The 20,366-nt window shown below is 33.1% G+C and overlaps 1 long non-coding RNA gene across 2 annotated transcripts in view; it reads left to right on the plus strand.

The window, feature by feature from the left end:
- LOC143265308 (uncharacterized) overlaps nt 1–20,366 on the plus strand; it is a 79,567-nt gene that overhangs the window by 7,853 nt on the left and 51,348 nt on the right. For both annotated transcript variants that reach the window (XR_013039719.1, XR_013039720.1), the window contains exon 2: nt 3,870–4,002. This is a non-coding gene — a long non-coding RNA (uncharacterized LOC143265308). The remainder of the gene's footprint in view (nt 1–3,869; nt 4,003–20,366) is intronic.

The raw sequence follows: 20,366 nt of genomic DNA on the forward strand, positions 1-20,366 counted from the left end.
GGAGAGCGGAACTCGAACTGTCTTCTCCTTCTATTTGTCGGACTGCGCTCTCATTTGCTGGCTCTTGCGTCCCTCTGCGACTCTCCTTCTCTGTCTCTTTCCATTCCGCTGATATCTATATACGTACACCTATTTCTATCCTCGTCTTCATCGCGTTACGTGTATGAGCGTTGTCCTTCTTCGCCGCTTCCTCTCTGTCGCTCCTGCAATATAGGGTGAGATCGGGCCATGGACGTATCCGACAGGATTGGACCACCTTCTGACGTCACTGCGTGGACCGACGTATCTCGTCGACGATTGTCGAAAGCATGTTGTGTTCTCGCGCCTATATATCCACCTACGGCAATCAGCGGCAAATTCAAACACGATAAAGCCAGATTTCTTTTTTACTGCGCGCCGGTTCTTTCTGGCCGTCGAGGACTATCATTTTTGACGAAGTAGCCCCCGACAGGGAATATTCGCATCCTCGTGGTTTCTGAAATTACGAAATCTAGATCTTCCGAGGTAGAACGATGTAAGAAAAGGCAGGGACGAATTATTAATTTCGAAAACCCTCCGCGTTTTAAATATGGATTTTTACGGGTCGTATATTCTTTGCATATTTCAGTACGTAAGCGTGTAAGCCTGTTTCTCGCTATGCGACATCTACCCGTTTCGTAAAACTGCTTATTCAACCTTGTTCGGGGCTGGTAACGCATTTATCATGTGGACCTTTCGATAATTGTAAACAATGGATATCTTTCTCTCGTACAGTATTGTTCGCATATCGTTATTTTTTCATACGACTGTAGGAGACAGTAGGAGGAGAAGTTTTTGGGCATTTTGGTTTCTCGGGAAGGGTGTAGGTAAAAAGGTTTGCGTTACGTATTGTAGTAAAGCGTGACATGATAGTCTTAGGAGCATAAGATCCTTGAAAGAGAACAATAATCGACTTCGCTCAAGATGAATGACATCGAAGTCTGCGTAAGCGAGTACGTGCCCCGATGCCGAGGAACATCGGCAAGGGCGCTAGCCGCAGAAAACAGTGGAGGTTAGGTACGGCTAGGACGTTGCGTTCCAGGCAGTAGTGAGAAGAGTACCCGGAGAGAGCACCCGGGACGGGTAGGTAGATACACATATAGGTAGGTAGAGGCGCAGAGGTAGACGAGAAGAGACGACCGCTTGAAATCCCTTTCTCCTTCCCGCCTTTCCTGCCTGCTTCTCTCTACCACCCGTCCGCCATGCCACTACGAGCGAGCGAACGTACAGCTAGGCCGGCACAGTCCTGTAGCCCATTTGGCATTTCCCCAGCTATAGCGGCGGTCCTGTAGCCCATCGTTGTTATCGTCCCGCAGCTGCATAAAGTCGGCTCTGGCTCCCCTTACCCCTCTGGACCCCTCTCAACCGTGCTGTCGACCGACCGCCCGTCCACTCCCCTCCTCGTTCTGTTTCGCTCACCTCGACATCAACGTTTCTTCCTCTATCTCTCTCTCTCTCGCCTCGTATCCTTCTCTCACCGGCCTGCCGACCTGATCGTGTTGCCCTCCTTCCCCACCCCGATCGTACCGACGCTTCGACCAATCCCCTTCCTTGTCGCCCCGTGAGTTCTCGTTGTCCGCCGGTTCCTCTCTCTCTCTCGCTATATCGCACATGCCTGCCAGCCTGACGTTTCCCCTACTCTGGCTGTTACTACCACCAACGTTGCCTTATTCCACATCGTTACCGCTATGCCACACACGTACACGCGTGCGCGCGCGCACCGTACACCATCGACGTAGGTGCCACGTTCCTACAGCGACGCGACGCTGGCGCCGCCAGCCAGGGACGCCACGAAACGTTTCCCTTCCCCTGCAACCCCTCGTCTGATTCAAGTCCATGTACCGTCGACGACGCCTGATGCTGCCGTGCTGCGGTATATACACTCGCACACCCGTCCTTGTCGTTCTATCGATTCCCTCCCCTTCCCCCTTTCCCCTCTCACCGAACCTCTTCTCATCCTACTCGTCATGTACCCCCTCTTTTGCTTTTCAATCTGTCCGTCTCTTTTCCACATCGCGAGTCTCTCACCGGCGGCCCAACTTGCCTGTCTGCTTGCTTGGCCTGCCTGACTGCCTGACTACCTACCTGCCTTGCTCGTTTACTTACTTGCTTGCATGCTAGTCTGCCTGCTAGGTTGCTAGCCTGCTTGCTTGCTTGCTTGGCCTGCCCGCTTCGTTCATCCTCTATGTCGGTAACCTTGGTGGAGAATAACCCGCCGTTCAATTCAAGGAATTATGACGGCCCCTCGATTTCTCTCTTTTTCTATTTGTTAGCCCCCCCACCTACCCCTTCGACTCTCCTCTTTTTCGTTCTTTGTCACTAGTTTCCTTTTCTATCCTTCTTTCACTTCTGATCCGAGATGAGCGGAGCAGAGAGCCGGTCTTTGCTCGTTGCCGCTCATTCGTGCTGATATTTACGCGCTCATGGACCCCGTACAGCGAGCGCCGCCATTACCAGGCTTCCAGCAACCATGTCGTTCAATATACAAAGCGGGCTATACGACGGCGATACGCGTCTCGGAGATAATTATGGGAGGAGATTTTTTAATATTCATTGTATAAGTTGCGGAACGACGGATAATACTTGTATCGAACAACGACCAACTGATGGAAAAAAATGAAACCAAGAGTATTTTTGAGTTTCAAGTCGAGCGGAAGGGGTGCAGAATCCTTGATGCAGCGCCATCACCTGTAATGGCGCGCATGAGTAAATGCGTTTCGAGGTTAGGTCGTTGCGAAATCATTCTCGATTCGATATTTTCGATTGAGCAGTTTGAGGAGGACTTCAAGAGCTATTTTCTTTCTTAATCGACTCGGTTATTCTTTACATTTATATGTACATGAGTTTAGGGGTTAAATGCGGTAGGACTGTGAACATTGACATAGTTGTAGTTAAGTAGTGATAGGTATGTATCGAGTATATTTACTTGTACATTTTGACTTATTAATAAACTGTATTAATGGAGAACGTTCGATTGTTAATTAATTCATTTTCGGATTTCAGTGCCAATATTTAGTTAATGCACAATTCTGAATTTAAGGGATTTTGGAATTTCAATATTTGGAACGAATTTGGGATTAAAATTAAAGGAATTTGGAAGATTAGGAATTTAAAGTTTAAATTTCTTGAGACTTTGGGGTTTTAGAGTTTCAAGAATTTGGTTTTCTAATTTAAGAAATTTTAGAAGCTTGCAATTTCTGAAGTTTGACTTTGGGATTTTTGGACCTTCAAGACCACAAAACCTTGAAGTTCCAAGAGTTCATAATTTTCCAATTTGATGACTCTTAAAACTAGGAATCTTTAAACCTTCGAAAGTTTGAGAACCCTGTATGAACCCCTACAAATTTGGTACAATACAAAAACACCACCGTAAATATAAAATGTCCTTACCCCTTTGTACCTCAATCACGTTCTCTTAGCTTAACGATTAATCCATCTCCAAGATTATCCTCTAACCACTCAAAAGTTCAACCACGTTCTTTTATTCCTGTTCGTTTTCACTTTCACTACCCTGAAATATTCAGCAGCAAAAGCGAAGGTTAGTTGATGAAACAGTAAATGGAGAAGTATGATCGTTCATTGGTGACTACGCAAGTAGGACGGAAGCACGTTATTCGTGTTTAACCGTTTCAACCAAAACTTTTAGCGTGATGAAATTCGAGTTTAATTAGGCAGAATGTAAATTTAATTACATTTACTATTTGAATCGTAATTGAAAAGAACCGACGTAATTTTCTCCGTTCATGAAGCTGTTGAAGCCCGAGTAGAAACACGAACAAGGCTGATCGTGTTCGTTTGAAGAGATAGGTGTGGCAATTATCGTTTCACCTTAATTTTTGGTGGTTTTACAGGTAGCTGCATTGGCGTAACCAGTCAATGATCGATCGGCTGGAAATCTCTGCAACGATATCGGCAGAATTAACCCTTCGGATACTTTGTGTCTCTCGCGGGCTCTTCAGTCACTTGAAATTATCGGCGAGTACGGTGAGTAATTGCACCTTCGATTGGTAAATTATTAAACCCGTCCGATCTCGTTTGTTACGTTCGCGTTTTGATTCTGTTACTGAAATCCATTCCGTTTCTTTTTTTACTTTTTGTAATCGCACACGATGCTCGTACGGAGTCAATTAAAACAATTTTCGGCTTTCGTTCTCACGAATGTTTGAAAAAGAACAACTTTTCCATTCCACTAATTACCATTCGTTACCAACTGTTTCTTTTTTCATTTTCACTTAACAAGTATCTTCGTATCGAAATCGCGTCCGGACAAGGACTGGTTTTTATTTCGAGGCAGATTTTTTGTGAATGAATAATGCTCTCGATTATTTAGATGTACGTTGTTTTTTATTATTAATACTTTTATTTGGTATCGATTACTTAATTTAGTCGATTACAAATATCATGAACATGTTGGCGCAATTAAAATTTTATTTAGGGTGCACCAGGTTGTGAATATCGTTTAGGTATATAATGGTTTTTTTATTCATTGTAATTTGATATTGTAATTAATTTTGTGTGATAATATTTTTATTAAGTATAACGAAGAATTTCTCTTCGTTGAAGTAAGAATTTTCGAGCTGACGAATGTTATTTTATTTCACTGATTTCTGATGGGGTGAAGACCAAGCGTACATTTTGGGGGGATAGTTCACATTTTTGGAGAAATATTTCCCATTTTGGAGGATTAGTTCACATTTTTGGAGAACTACTTTCCATTTTAGGGGGTAGTTTACATTTTTGTGGGACTAATTTTCATTTTAAGAGGTTGGTTCACATTTTTGGAGAACTACTTTCCATTTTAAAAGGTTGGTTCACATTTCTGTGGGACTAATTTTCAATTTAAGATGTCAGTTTACATTTCTGTGGGACTAATTTTCATTTTAAGAGGTTAGTTCATATTTATGGGGAATAATTTGCACTGTAGAAAGTCACTTCACATTTGGGGGTGTTATTTTTTATTTTAAAGGATTAATTTACTGTTTAGAATAGTGGTTCTCACTTTAAAAGAACTAATTTCTATTTTAAGCTGAAAAGTTCATTTTTAGAATTTCATTAGAGGGTGCAGTTGTATTTTAGTTCGCCAATTTGCATGTTGAAAGGTCAATTTCTATTTTGGAAGGTTAGATTGTGTTCTAAGAGGTTAATTTGTATTTTGGAAAGATAATTTATGTCTTCGGAGACCAATTCATATGTTCAAAGCTGAATTTGTATTTTGGAAAGTTAATTAGTATTTCGGAAGGTTAATTTATATTTTTGAAAAACAATTCATATATTGAAAGTTCAATTTGTATTTTGGAAGGTTAATTCCTATTTCTGGGGGATAATTAGTATTTAGTATGGTAGTTACCAATGCCATTCAGTGGGTGATGATCCACTCTGACTCAAACTGGACCACCCCGGTCCTAGTTACGCTATTGGTCAATAATTATTATAATTTTAACTTTCTCCTTTATATCTAATAAAAATTATTGATAGAATTATAGTTAACAGTGTTGTAAACAGTATGTAGTGAAATTAGTAACTTTTTAACTGCCATTATAGTAATATCACACCCGATGAATTAACAATGATGATAAGTTAAACATCAAATCACCAATGAAAAATATAATGAAAATATAATAAAATATAATGAAAAATATAATGAATCTTATAGTTGAAACATGATGAATATTAAATTTATTACCATACGTAGTTGCAACATCTGTGTTTTACAATATACCTAATTTTATTGATTTAGTTTGGTAATAGTCATTTAACTTCCCATTGAATTTATCTAAAAACACTTAATTATACAATTAGTTTGGTACTTTAACTTTCCATTGTATTTATCTAAAAGCAGTTAATTGTACAATTAGTTTGGTACTTTAACTTCCTATTGTATTTATCTAAAAACAGTTAATTATATAACAACTACTTTGGAAATATTCATTTAACTTCCTATTGTATTTATTTGAAAACAGTTAATTATATAACGACTAGTTTGGTAATAACCATTTAACCTCTTATTGTACTTATTTAAAAACTATATAATTATTTCAAATAATAACAATTACTTTCACATTGTTTTCATGAATACAAAAAACTACGAATGTGTCATGCATTTATGATACGCGGAAAGGTGTAAAATATTTTACATATGTAGATACAAAGGCAGAACAAAATGTTTGTAAAAATTTGTAATATTTGCAGAGTAAAACGAAACTTTTCATCACTACTCTGTTCTAGCAATAAAAAGTTCTTTCATACACTCGTAAACATGTATTTTTACTTTGCAATAAAATGTTGAGCTAAAACGTTACATCATTGGGTCACACAGACCCAAATACAAAGGAAAATTCGTTAGTTTCGTTTCTCTGAAAATACACACGTATAAGAGGTAATATTCAGTTGATTAGAGATAGCAATTTGATTTTAATTAATTAAATAGAATTTAATTAAATAAAATTTAATTACGTAAACTTAATTGTACAAGAACACAGGAAAATACATTTATTATTGGACTATAATGAAAGGTATGTTGCTTTGATTTGTCTTAATTATTAAATTGTTTAATTAATTCACCTGAAAGATCTTCGTAGATTACTACCAATTTATTAAATTAATAATTCAAGAATTAATATATATTTATTATTTTAAGTGTGTTGAAGATTTATACGAATGTGTTGTGTTCATGCAAATGGCGTTTGTATAAAAATTGTGGATAGTACTTTTTTATGGAAATTTTATTTATTTATGAGAAGAGTTCCTATAAAGGATACAAAAATATCATTTTTTAAATAAAAGTAGTTTTCTATTTATAAAAATGGAATTTATGTGACGTTAACATTGATGTTCTACATGTTGTTAATTTTTAGCATTGCCATATCATATGTATTACATTATTACTTTATTACGTATTATTTGTAATATTCGTATTATTAGTAATTACATTAGTATTATTATATTACGTATCATATACATACATGTGTTACAATATTACCATACATATCATATGTGTCATAAATTAATACAGAATATACTCTGTCATTAGTACATACTACATATCTATGCCAATGCAGTATTTTAATATTATTATATGGTCAAGTATTTCTTTTGAATAAAAAACACATTTAAGTACATAAGTAGTTAGCGACGTAAGGGGTGATGGCCTTTGACTTACGTGGTTTCAGAAGTTTACGAGATTTGAATTAAAAGAATGTTGAAATAAGGGATTTTAGAACCACAAATTTTGTGGTTTCAGAAGTTTGCAAGATTTGAATTAAAAATATTGAAATAGGCGATTTTAGAACATTGGCAGTTCTGAACATTAGATCCAGAAGTTATATGGTTTCAGAAGTTTTCAAGATTAGAATTAAAAAAATGTTGAAATAGGAGATTTTAGAATGTTGAGATTTTGGGGAGTTCTGAGTATTAGAAGCATAAGTTTTGTGGTTTCAAAAGTTTGCAAGATTTGAATTAAAAATATTGAAATAAGGGATTTTACAATGTTCAGCCTTTGATTTATACCTCTTTTCCAGAGGTTTGGAAATTTAAACTTAAAAATATTGAAATATGAGATTTTAGAATGTTCAACTTTGATTTACCTGCTTCCAGAGGTTCCCTAGATTTGAACTTAAAAATGCTGAAATATGTGATTTTAGAATATTCAGCCTTTGAGTTATGTGGTTCCGAAAGTCTACAAGATTTGAACCCAAAGACCCAAGAACCCATTCATGTGATCTCAGAATGTTAAGATGTACATACATTTGTCTTCAGAATCATCATATTTTTAAATCATACTTTAACTAAAATATATGAGTACCTAAACGTCCTTCTAACGATGTCGAAGAAAGGACAGGATTTCAATTGCATTTTAACTATAAAAATTTGAGTACATAAACGTTCTTCTAACATTCTCGAGGACAGAAGAATAGGATTTCAATTGTTTTTTAACTATAAAAATTTGAGTACATAAACGTTCTTTTAACATTCTCGAGGAAAGGATAGGATTTCGTTGACAGGAAGAACGAACACCATAAGTAGATACAATTTTTTCCATACGTTCTTGACCTTTTGACAAAAGCATCGGACCCTTCCCCTTCTCCAACCCCAAGGTTCATAGGATAGAGAATGTAGGATGTCGTTTGCGCGACATCAGTGTCAGTCACTTGTTGAATGTCGGCCAGCATGTACGGATGAGCATCCGGTGTGCGTCCTTGCAGTGTTTTTCGCTGCGGTCGCGCATTTCTCCTCTCTGTTCGTGCAAAGCGTTGTACAGTCAATAGCAAATCTGTCCTCCCTAGGGAAAATATCGCAATCGAGGAGAACGAAGCCTTGCACTCGTTGATTTTTACGGATTCATCGCAGTTTAGATATTTTAAATTGTAGGTAATTGGGGATTTCACATTAGAAGGGTTAAGTCCCTTAAAATTTTTGGAATTTCGGTTTCTCAAATTTTAGGAATTTAAATATTTAAAATTCTAGGAATTTAGATATTTAAAAATTTACGAATCTGGATATTTAAAAATTTAGGGATGTAGGTACTTAAAATTCTAGGAGTTTGAATAATTAAAATTTTTGGAATTTAGATATTTAGAAATTTGAGTACATAAAAATCTAAGGATATAGGTACTTAAAATTCTGGGAATTTGGATAATTAAAATTTTGGGAATTTGTGTATTTAAAATTCTAAGAATGTAAGAATTTAAAATTCTAATAATTTGGATTTAATAATTAAAATTTTAGGAACTTCAACGTTTAAAATTCTAAAAATTTGAGTACTTAAGAACTTAAAATTTGGGTATTTGAAACTCTAGGAATTTGAGGATTTTAATGTATAAAATTATAAAAATTTGGGATTTTTGAGATTTGAGAATTAGGAAAATTTGAAAACCAGAAAATTTGTGAATAAAAAAATTAGTAATCTAAATTTAAGAATTTATAGAATAGAAAATTTGCAATTTAAAAAATTCAAGAGTTGATAATTTTTGGAAGTATAATTTTTGTTTGCATTATTTCGATCACTGTTCGAACTGTTACAATGATTAGAGTATTAATAAAATCCATATTTCAATTTCGAACAGTTATACCCTTCGAACAAAAATATAACACCAAATCTTGGTTTGATTTCATTTTGCTGAATCACATTTACCTGAATAAATTGGCGGTTGGAATAATTAATAACGACTCCACCGAATCATCATTTTAATTATAATTACAGTTATTATTGTTTGATTAAACATTCGATGCTTAATGCTCCAACCTATTATGCAGAATGAGGTATTTAAAAGGGCGTAGCTAATACCTTTATTACTTTTGCAATTGCACACAAATATGATTAAGAATCAAACTAGATATTTACATCGTATGAAATTTTAATGAATGCTTTTTGTATGAACTTGAATTCGAAGATTATTCGAATATGCACTTATTTATTATTTGTAGTTAATGTGTTTATTATTTGCTGTATAGTGCTGCATATATATTTATGTAGTCATCCAGAAGGGTAATTCTGAGAAAAGTAATTTTAGGCAATTTACTAGGTCTTGGTGTATTATTTTTTAGAGATATAAAATTGAAAAATTGTGAGTCTCAAAAATGTCAGAGTTCCAAATTTCAAAGTTGAGGAAATTTAGAGCTGAAAATTTTCTGAGGTCTAAAATTTCAAATTTCCAAAAATCTAAAATTCTGAAATACCGCAATTTTGCAATTCAATGATTCCACAATTCTACAATTTCACAATTCCACAATTCCACAATTCCACAATTCCACAATTCCACAATTCCACAATTCCACAATTCCACAATTCCACAATTTCACAATTCCACAATTCCACAATTCCACAATTTCACAATTTCACAATTCTGCAATTCCATAATTCCACAATTCCAAAGTTCTATAATTTCACAATTCTGCAATTCCACAATTCCACAATTCCACGAATATACGATTTCACAATTCTACAATTTCCCAATTCTACAACTTCCCAATTCTACAATTTCACAATTCTACAACTTCCCAATTCTACAATTTCACAATTCTACAATTTCACAGCTCTACAATTTCACTAATCTACAACTACAATTCCACAATTACAATTTCACAATTCCACAATTCTACTACTTCAATGTATTACAGCTCCAAACTTCTACAACTCACAAATATGATTCCAAAATTCTGCAATTTCTATCTCAAAAACTTCTAAGATCCTAAAGTTCTGAGGTCCTATGGCTTCAAATTCAAAAACAATCTGAAATATACAATCTCCAAAAATGTGCGATCTGTTACACAATTTAAAATACGCTACTAACTCTTAACACATAAATACTCCGCACAAGTTACAATTTAACTTTTTATGTATACTTAAGTCCGTACCAGTATATACAAATAAACCTTCACCGTATCACAAATTTTATCCCCTCAGTCGAGTCAAAAATGACCTTGCATCCTTTCTACAGTGGGTTAAACTTGCGAACGGAGTGCTTTATCGAAGAACGTATATACACGAAGCAAGTGACTGTGCTTGAAAGGAAAGAGGGCAGCTTTTTAGCTAGTTATGGAAGCTTTTGTTGCTCGTTTGGTAGACCCAAGGTGACTTAAACGCGGTTTTAAAGGATTCTATTGTCACGGGGGATGCAGTTGTTTGTAGAAGTACGACCTTATTCCGCCAGGTTTCGCACACTTTTTCGACGTACGTGCGTAAATAGGACCAGAAGGGCTTGCGTAATACCAGCTCGACTTTAATGTGACCCCATGACCCTTTAAGAGGAGACAACGTCTCCTTTGAACGTAAATTTTGAGCTCTCCGCCGATTAAGCTTGATGAATTCACGGCTACTCTGATTTATTGTTAGTCGAATTTATGTGCTTTTTAAGGAACGCTATTTTTGTGTACTTATTTTAGCGATTGTTTACAGAATGATTGACGTTATTTTTGTAGTTTTAATTCCTTATGAAAGTTGTTTTTTTGTTTATAGCTTGTCAATTATGAAAGATGTGGAGATTTGGATTATGTACATCAATTTTAGGAAATTAAGGAAGTATTGAAGTTTTATGTGATTTGGGTAAATAATTTGGTAAAGTAGTTTGATAGAATTATTTTAAAATGACATTTATGGTATATTAATTTCAAGTCTAATATCTTCAAGGTTTCTTTCTTTTTTTTAGGCTAAAGGACGAAATGGTATAAATGGTACAGTAGCAAGTTAGGTACTATAAAAAGAATGTTGTCATATGCAAATAATATGTTATTTTGATATATGACGTAAAAAATATATGCTACTTATTAATATATTATGTAGCTAGTTTATATCAATATATGATATGTTGTCTGGTGGAGAAGAAATATTGTTTGGATAATACATAAATAATTTTCAGGTGGAACAAATAAGTGAAAAATATCGTTTAGGTATTATATTATGTAGTTCATACATTAATATATCACATATAGTTTATACTAATACACGTATAACACATAACCTATATAACATATCAATATAATCTTCTTACATAATACATTATTATATAACCTACATAATATGTGTAGTTTATACATTAATATATCACAGATAGTTTATGCAAATATATGTACAATACATAACCTACATAACATATCAATATAAGCTTCTTACATAATACATTACCATATAACCTACATAATATGTGTAGTTTATACATTAATATATCACAGATAGTTTATGCAAATATATGCATAATACATAACCTACATAACATATCAATATAAGCTTCTTACAAAATACATTACCATATAACCTACATAATATGTGTAATTTTTACATTAATATATCACAGATAGTTTATGCAAATATATGCATAATACATAACCTACATAACATATCAATATAAGCTTCTTACAAAATACATTACCATATAACCTACATAATATGTGTAATTTTTACATTAATATATCACAGATAGTTTATGCAAATATATGCATAATACATAACCTACATAACATATCAATATAAGCTTCTTACAAAATACATTACCATATAACCTACATAATATGTGTAGTTTATACATTAATATATCACATATAGTTTATGCAAATATATGTACAATACATAACCTACATAACATATCAATATAATCTTCTTACATAATACATTACCATATAACCTACATAATATGTGTAGTTTATACATTAATATATCACAGATAGTTTATGCAAATATATGTACAATACATAACCTACATAACATATCAATATAAGCTTCTTACATAATACATTACCATATAACCTACATAATATGTGTAGTTTATACATTAATATATCACAGATAGTTTATGCAAATATATGCATAATACATAACCTACATAACATATCAATATTAACATATCAACCTTCTTACATAATAAATAACCACATAACCTACATAACACATTACCAAAATATCCTTGTCCCATTTCCACCCATCAAATCCCCAAAACAATCATCAATTACCCAAACCGCAAAAAACAGAAATTCCACACATACTCGAGCTTTCAAACTGCATACTTGGTCAAATTTTATTCGACCTAGCTGAAGTGCACAGGTCGAGTTTAGCTTCGAAATATATACACAGAGGCGTGTACCGGTGGTCATGGGCTAAGTTCAGTGCCGAGTTCAAACAGGTCTGAACCCTCGGCCTATGGCCCATTGTTCATTATCCCAGAAGGGCCTTGGAAATTCCTTTAGCCCGTGGAATCGGTAGAGCCGAAACTTTGTGTCCTCGTAGACGTGCTTCTATACAGACACCGCTAAGCTCTTAACCCAAACACGTTTCACGTGTAGATGTAAGAGTATTTAAGCTTTCTCTTCGGGTTTTCCGCCTTACTTGGGTTCAGAGGTGAAAAGAAGGTGGGCTTAGGATACCTAAACGCAGCGGTTCTTGTTAGGAAATTACATGTTCGTTTCAATGGTTATCTTTGGGTTGCTTTGAAGGGTGTTTGGTATTTGGGATTTTGGAGGTTTGGGGGTTTGGAGTTGTAGAATTTTGGGATTTTGGGGTTTGGAGGACTGAGACGTTGAGTTTTTGGGATTTTTAGATTTTGGGGGTTTGGGGTTGTAGAATTTTGGGATTTTGGGGTTTTGGAGGTTTGGGCGTTTGAAGGACTAAAACGTTGAGTTTTTGGGATTTTGTGACTTTGGGACTTTGGGACTTTGGAATTTTGAGATTTTGGGATTTTTAGATTTAGGTATTTTGAAATTTTAGAACTTTGAGATTCTTGGAACTTAGGAGCTATGAAATTTTTTAAGTTTGAAGCCTGGAATCACTTAATTTTTCAAGCTTGTGACTTTGGTACTTTGAAATGTTATTAGTGCTCTTAAACTTTTGAACATTGCGAATTTAAAATTTCAAAATCTTAGAACTTAAAAATTTTTAAAAGAATTTTGTACCCCTGAAAGTTGTTTGTAACCTTTTTCTATTAAAAAAATTTAAAAAAGTAGAAAAATAATATAAACGAGTAGGTCCAAAGAAAGTACAATTCTCAGAACTATATTCCATACAAATGTTTGAGAATCTCTGAAGCAACTGACCGTTTAATTATATCGACTCGGATATATATTATTTCCGTATCATCGAAAACTGCTAATTAGCACGTTTAATGGGCATCGTAAAGATGCGTTCGCTTATCACAGCGCTTATTTCGCACGCAAAGCGAGAACTGGGACACGACTTATAAGAAAAAGAAGAAGAAGAAAAAAACACGCGTGTCACCGTATTACGTAGTGACTACCTGTTCTTTACGTAATACGCTGTCGTAGCTGTGTCCCGAGAAACTAGAAGAAGCAGTGGACACGCTTCTCCGCGACAAACGAAGAAATAACACGCTCGTACGTTTCGCCAAGGAATATTTTATCTTCGTTATCCTTCGTCTGAGTTTTCCTTGAAATTTATTCTCTAAAGAAACATTTCTCGGTGTATTTAAATGAACAAAACTGACAATGAGAGATACTGAGAATTGTTTTCAATTTTATAGGTTAATGTCGAAGTCTAATATAATAGATTCACAAAATGGCGCGTGTGGTACTTGATCTTTGCAGGTTAATTTTTATGTACGACATTTATTTTGGGAATGAAATTACTGGTTGTTTGTTATGAGAAATAACAGTTTTTAATTTTTAATTTTGGAGTATATAAATTATGACATATTTTGTTGATATAAGAGTATTGCAAAATGGTACTCATGATACGATAAATTAAAGTTTAAGTTTCAATGAAAATTACTATGTCTCAGATTTATTAATATTTTTCACTAAAAATTACTGTCAGTTTGTGATAACAATTTTTTATTGTATAATAAATTATATAAATTCATATATTGTCATATTCTGATGACAAGTATTATAAAATGGCATTTATGGTACAAAATTGTGTAACTTGTTCATTTGAAAAATTGTTGAATTTCAATAAGCTCTAATTTTACAGATAAAAATAAAAACTTGACTTAATGGCGATTCTCTGAAATATAAAAAGTAAAAGTTTTATATTTCATTAAAAATTTCTGAACTCTCCATCATATGTCTATACAAAGACCTTCACAGTCACAAATTAATATTCCTTTTATCTGCAGCATTTATTATGAATATTACAGCGTTAAGGTTTTTATTTATAAAAAAAGGCGATATTGGATATGGAATACATATCCGATTACAGATAAGGTTATTACTGGTAACTGATAAAACGACGTCAAATGTAATATCGAACGGTACGTTGTTTCATATTATACTTCTTTGCATAATTTAGTCTTTTTTTGTGTCGTATGCTTGCACGCATTAGGGTCACTAGGGTGCACCACTTTGTGTCACCATCTTGATTCATTACGCAGGAATCCCCCGATTCGTGACTGGCGGTCGTTAGCACGGGAACCTGTCCGCACTTTTGATGAATTATTACCCTTTTCCATTTTTTCTGTTTTCTTGTCTTCTTTCCATTAATGCACATTCCAACATTTCACGCAATGAATGCGAAAACCGTTCGAATAATTAATTAGAGGGTAACATACCTCCGACATTGTAAAAAAACACTTTCTCAAGAATTTATTCAGGAAAAACTCCATAAATCATTTTCGCTAGGAAAATATGTATTGTAGATTTAAATACGAATTGTTACTGATTCATAAATTGTTTCAATTTACAAACCGTTATAGATTTATAAATTGTTAGGTTAGGTTAGTTAAATTTGCAAATTGTTATAAATTTATAAATTGATTATACTCGCAAATTGTTATAGATTTCTAAATTGTTTGTGTTTATAAATTGTTATGTATTTATGAATTGTTTGTACTTTCAAATTGTTTTATATTTATAAATTGTTTATATTTGAAAATTATTGTATGCTGTTTATAAATAAACATACATACAATGTGAACGTAGTTACATTTTTAAATAATATAATTAAAAAATGAGTAAAGCATTTTGTTTGTTACAATAACCTAACATTGTCTATTAAAGAATTTTACTTGAAAACAAAAATTATATAATATTGCAGATTTGTAACATTTTGAGAAGCTATAATAAAATTTCCTCTACAAAATACAAGAACCCCATATATTTTATCATATTTGCAACAGACCTCTAACAAAATGCTTTTAACATTTTCAAAATTTGCCTATAAACTATAAAAAAACAATCTCTGAAAGTCTAAAGTAAAAAAAGATACCATAAAAAAAGTTTCCAATTGCAAATACTAGAATTAAACATATACGAACCAAATACGTTTTCAAATTCCCGCCAAAATTGTTAGTCTTAACCTAACCTAAATTAAATTAAAAAAAATTGTACTCTTCACGAATATTCGTATGAAACTCCAGAGTATTCGTGATTCCAACTTATTTACAGTATATGTTTACACGAAAAAAGAGAAGAAACATAATTTTTGTAAAAAAATAAAAGCTATCCCTCGAGTTGGGTAACTTTATGGGGAGGTAATTCTGCGAAAAGTTTTCTCGATCGCGTCCCCTACGTCGGTAAAGCAGCACTGGCGAGTAGGCAGGAAATTATAAGGGCGGAGGGTTCCCCTTTTAGGGAGGTCGGTTTTAGGGTGGCTGTTGGGAATCCCGAGGATCTTCGAGGGGGAGTTTTTTGTCGCGTCTGTATTCTCGCACGGCGCCGAGGGGGCGCTTTTTAAGGACGGTCGACATCGTAGGACAGCGTCGCATCACCACGCGTTCTGCTTTTGATCTGTTACTAATTTTTCCCTTCTACGAATTGCGTAGTTCATTCTCCGGTTAAATTAGGAACTGTTGGAATTAATATCCTTTTATATTTGTCTTTTGGAGACATCGTGCACGGTTCTCTGAAATTCAGGTTTTGTTACAAGAACGTACTGGTATTGAATGTGGATTACACGTTCAAAGTACACGTTTAAAATACCTAGATTAATTTTGTGAGGTATGATTATAATTTTTGTGAAGTTTATTTTGGGACCATTTCTGGAAATAAATTCATAGTAAAAATTTGAAAGCTTGAAGCTGTTAAATTTTGGCGACACAAGATAACAACTTTGATACTATAAGTTTCAATAGAGAGGGTAAAATTAACTTTATTATAGGATGTTATCAGATTTCCAAATTTTTCAGTTCTCAAGTTTATCATATTCTTAAATATTTAATTTCTCAGATTTCTAAATTTTTAGATTTTTAAATATTTAATTTCCTAAATTTTCCAATCTCTATGGACTTAATTTTCTTATGTTCTAAATTACTATATTACCAACCTTTCAAATGGCTGTTTTCAAACCCTAAATTTACAAATTTCGAAATTCTTTACATTTTTCAAATTTCAGGTTTTAATTTTTTTTTCTAAATTTTCAGATTCTCTAATTTGAAATTTCCAAATTTTCTCAATTTTTCACGTTTTTAAACTTTTTAAGTTTTAATAACTTGTCATAATTCCGAAAAATTACTCAAATTTCTCAAACTTCTCAAATATTTCAAATTTCTCATATTTCATATTTCGAAATTTCACAAATTGCTAAATTTCCTTACTCAAAATTCCCAATATTCCAACATTTTTCAATCTTTCAAACAATTAAAATTTTATCTATTTTAAACTTTCCAAGTCTTCCAAATTTCTTAAATTTCCTAAAATTCCTAAACTTCCTAAACTTCCTAAATTTTCTAAATTTTCTGAATTTGTTAAATTTAAAAAATTTTTTACATTTCTTAAATTTCTTAAATTTTCTAAATTTCTTAAATTTCTTAAATTTCTTAAATTTTCTAAATTTAATAAATTTTATAAATCACCTAAATTACCTAAACTTTCTAAGTTTCCTAAATTTCGAAAACGTCCTAATCATCAGTATTTTAATTCCAATTATCAGTACTTCAGTATTGCCAAAAAAGTTCAAGAATATTGAAATAGTAACACTATATTTATATCGATTATAAGTCTCGCTACAAATGTTTAAAAACCGTGGATGAAGCGAACCAAATTTATCAACATCCAACAAACAAACTTTATTAACACAATCATAACCAAAAATAAATAGTATTAATAGATTGTCAAATGTCGAACGTTATAACCTCTTCAAGATTACTCAAACCGATCATATCTTCCCTTTACAATGAACCTGCACACATCCTAATTTCCCTCGATTTCAACAAAGTTCAACCTCCCTTTTCTTTCACATCAGAACTCCGTCAAAAGCAGAAGAAAAAGAACAAATTCATTGAAGCATTGTACCCCTAAAAGACAACGACGCACGTAGCCATGAAATGGTTCTCTCGCAAACCGCGGTTGCGCCGCATTTCGATTTCTGACCATCGAACGGTAACTCGGCGGATTCGAAGTTGCATAATTAATTTTTCTATAAATCTCTCGCCGAGGAATAACGCGAAATTTCCTCCCGGGGTAATATCAGCGAAGCTTAGCGGAGCAAAGGAGAAAACTCGAGGAGAGAAAATTTCTCCGTGCGCGCGAGGAGGAGCACGGGTTAGGGGGTTGAGCGAAGGAGAGACAAGGAGAGGGAAAAACCTAGAGAGAGAAGTACGAGGCTCCATCGTTGGGTTGGAAACAGAAAAGGAAAAAGAGCCGGGTTGCGAACGGCGAGTGCGAGAGAGACGCGGTAAGTCGTGGAAAAAGAAAGCGACGACGCCGGGAAAGAAAGATGGAGAGAGAAAAGAGCAGAATTGCGGAGAAGAAAGGAGACAGAAGGGTAGACAGGAGTTGAATCGGGGGTTGCTTTTTCCTCCCTGGTCTTTCGCGTCCTCGGGCGCTGCGGGAGAACGATTCTACGGAAGGAAATAATATTCTTAATAGAATATGAGAAAGCGTATATTTTCTGGAGATACTAGAGTAAGCTTGGATACATTTTAGAATAACTATTGTGACGATCGTTGAAATTATCGAATAAGATGTTTGTTTTATTTTGTATTTACTGATGGGACCAGGTGTCTTACGTTCATTCGAATGTGCAATTAAAAGTTAGAGTACCGATTGTAATTTAGAGTACCTACATTATAGGTAGAAGAAGGAGTAGAGGTTTTACAATCGTCACATATCATCAAATGTGTTTGAAGCTATCGAAAACGATACCAAACACGATTATTAATTATTTCATAATAATTGATATCAATGGCGAACAAGTACTACCGTCAATGGTGAGTTATAAGGCTTTCAACGTGATTCCAATCGACTCTATATGTAAAAATGATCGAAAACTATACCTAAATACGATTTTTTAATCAATTCAACAACAATTCACAACAGGTTCCTGTCAACAGATGGCTACCAAAATGTATACAGCAATTTTAAGGTGCTTCTCGAGTTTAACCTCAAAATTTCAAGTTAAAACACAAAATGGCTGCCTGCAGTGTGCAGACAAATTAACAGACAAGTGAATCAATGTAGATAGAGTCGTCCTAGGAGCCTCATTATGTTTGACAGTGTATTCGGACATTTTGTATATAATAGATATAATTGGGGTGAAGTATGTAAAATTATAGACGTCTTAATATTTTAAGATTATGGAAGATTGTTTTGGATATGTTAAATAGTACTGCCTCCAAGATATTTGTAATTTTGTAATATGATCGTGTAAAACATAAGTATTCAATTTACAAATATTAATGAATAATAAGTATAATATATGGATATTAAATTTAAAAGTATGATTAAAGAATAAGTATAAAACATAAATACTAAATTTACAGGTATAAATGAATAATAAGTATGAAACATAAATATTCAATTTATAAGCGTAGAGAAATATTAAATATTAAATAAGAATAAAACTACTAAATCTACAGGTATGAATGGATAATAACTATAAAAACATGACATAATAATTATAAAATAAATGAAATAGTAATTATAAAATAATAACTGCAACTATTGAATTTACAAATGTAAATAATTATAAAACATATAATAAAAATAAAAATATTAAATCTACAGGTATGAATGAATAATAACTATAAAACTATTCCATAATAACTAGAAAATAAATAAAATAGTAATTATAAAATAATAACCAGAACTATTGAATTTACAAGTGTAAATAAGTAATAAACATAAAATAAAAATAAAAATACTAAATCTACAGGTATGAATGAATAATAACTATAAAACTATGACATAATGACTGGAAAATAAATAAAATAGTATATATAAAATAATAATCACAACTATTGAATCCACAAGTGTAAATAAATAAGAAGTATGAAACCTAAATATTGAATTTAAAAATGTAACTAAATAAATACTAATGAAACCTAAATATTGAATTTACAAGTGTAATTAAATAACAAGTATAAAACCTAAATATTGAATTTACAAGTGTAATTAAATAACAAGTATGAAACCTAAATATTGAATTTACAAATGTAATTAAATAATAAGAACATAGTAAAAGTATGAATTTGCTAAATGAATGCCTCCAAACATAAAAATAAAGGAATATATCTTAAAACGCGGAATACACGACTTATACCACTTTCATATAATCGTCGATACAATTATTCGAGCATCTGTGTGAGAAGGGAGGGATTCGATAGGGTTCGCGAGAGAACTTTTATCGCGAGAAAATCACTCGGTGGATTTCCTTTTTTTTTTATTCCCATCGATAACACTGGATTACGCCGATAGAATTAACGTTTCTTTAGCTTTTATCGTTCTGATAGCTAAAACAAAGCTGATATTGAAATTAAAGAGAAGTGATTCCTTCTGGGGTGTTTTCTAGCGCAGTCTCACGGTATTTAAGAATATTTCAACCATAACATAATAATTGTTACCCTTGATTGATTAGTTAATCTTTTTTAATTAGGGGTTCATTTCGGTAATTAAAGTTGAAACGAATGATTTAATATGTTTTTAAAAACGTATTTAAATTTATATAGAGATATTCGAAACATTTCGAACTCTTT

This window comes from Megachile rotundata, chromosome 10 (assembly GCF_050947335.1).
Source record: "Megachile rotundata isolate GNS110a chromosome 10, iyMegRotu1, whole genome shotgun sequence".
NCBI classification, from domain to species: domain Eukaryota; kingdom Metazoa; phylum Arthropoda; class Insecta; order Hymenoptera; family Megachilidae; genus Megachile; species Megachile rotundata.